Genomic DNA, 2,031 nt, shown 5'->3' with positions numbered 1-2,031 from the left:
CGGTGGCCCGGCCCAGCCGCCATAAACGGCCACGGAACGCCGCGCTGGCCAATCGGTGCCCGCGCCCCGCCCTCCCGCCCCGCCCCCTCCGTGTCCCCGCCCCTCGCCCTGCCCCAGGCGCCCACGCGCGTTTCGCCGCGCCCCGGGAACTCGGCTTGAGCGGCCTGCCACGGCTGAGATCGCCGCGGTCTCCAGGGGCGGGGCCTGGCGAGGAACCGCCTGAGCCTGGAGTCGAGGCGACCGAACAGGTGGCTGGGCGGGTCGGGAGGTCCAGGTCCTGGGAAGGCCACAGGTTTGCGCCGCCGCTGGCTGCACGCAGGAGGACCTCTGCAGCTGAGTCCCTGGACTGCAAGCTTCTTCCCTTTCTCCATCCTGACCACCCTTTCTGAACTCTCCGAGTCACCACGTGAGAGCCTCCAGATCCCCGTGGACTTGAACTGTGGAACCTCCAGATCAGAATTCCTGCCTACAACACAGGCCGCCTATGTCCACTTTCCATGTCCATATGTGCGCCTCTTCCATATGTGCCTGTTATTTTTTTTCTTGGTCTCTTTAGATCGATTTTTTAAATAAAAGCACACTGCTGAGAGTGGGTGTACACATTTTAATACATGTTCGCGCCTTCTAGAGTGTTAGGATTTATTGTATTGAGAATGCCCCTAATTGATTAGATTGCGGCTTTTATTGCCAGTTACCCATGAGCTGCCATTTACTTAGCGACCCTCTCAAGTGATTGATTACTCTCTCGTCTATATTCTTCCTAGCTAGAAGATGGAATCTCACGGTTTTTGGTTTTTAAGATATTCAAGCTGTAATTCAAGCTGGCCTCAACTATGCAGCCCAAGGATGATCTTGAACTTTAGTTTTAAAACTTACTATTGTGTGCATAAGTGTGCACTGTGCACATTCGGCATGCTGTGGAGGACAGAGGACAGCTTTGCTTCTCTCCTACCATGTGGGTCCTGGAGTTCGAGCTCAGGTCATCAAGCTTGACAGTAAGTGCCTTTATCCACTGAACCATCTGGCTGGCCCTTCTATTTTTCTGATTCTGATTCTCTCTCTCTCTTTCTTTTTTGAGACAGGGTTTCTCTGTGTAGTTTTGGTGCCTGTCTTGGAACTTGCTCTGCAGACCAGGCTGGCCTCGAACTCACAGAAATCCACCTGAGTGCTGGGATTAAGGCATGTGCATGGCTCTTTTATTTTTAAAGTATTTAATCTTCTAATTTCTTAAGGGTTATTTTTATTTACATGTATGCATATGTATTAACGTATTAATGTATCCCACATATGTGCATGCCTGTGGAGGCCATAAGAGGGCATCAAATCTTCAGGAGCTGGAATTATAGGTGGTTTTGAATCACTCAACAGGGTTCCTGGAAACCTTTTTATTTTCATGTCGTGTGTGTGTGTGTGTGTGTGTGTGTGTGTGTGTGTGTGAGAGAGAGAGAGAGAGAGAGAGAGAGACAGAGACAGAGACAGAGACACAGAGAGAGACAGAGACAGGGCCCTATTGTGTTTAACAGACGCTCACATGAGCATGGGAGTGGTTATTTGCTGGAACAAGGGCAACTTCCCAGTGGCTACAGCACTAAAGACAGACTCTTTGGACATGGTGGGCACACCTTTAATCCTAGCAGAGACAGGAGGTCTCTGTGATTCTCTTTGTGTTCTAGCCAGGGCTACATAGTGAGACTTTGTGCCCATAGGGGAAAAAACAAAAAGATTTAAAAAGGTTAGAGCAATGAGCACGGGGTTGAGAGCCCTCGATGAGTTCCTTTTCCAGCACACACATCACAACTCAGTTCTAGGAGATCTAATACAGTCATCTGGCCTCCGTGGTCCTCTACACACACATGCACATAAAAACACACAGGCGCAAAGATGCAGACACATACATTTAAAAATACACAATAAAGCTTTTAAAACAGCAACAGATTGGATATCCCCAGCCAACTATTAACTATCAGTAGATCCTCAGTGAGGGTGGGGACTTGAATCCCTCCCCCACCGGGGACAGAATATGGTTGGGTT

This window comes from Peromyscus californicus, unplaced genomic scaffold (genome assembly GCF_007827085.1).
Source record: "Peromyscus californicus insignis strain IS unplaced genomic scaffold, ASM782708v3 Scaffold_16__1_contigs__length_79575227, whole genome shotgun sequence".
Taxonomy (NCBI): Eukaryota; Metazoa; Chordata; class Mammalia; order Rodentia; family Cricetidae; genus Peromyscus; species Peromyscus californicus.
This window is presented reverse-complemented; position numbering follows the sequence as displayed.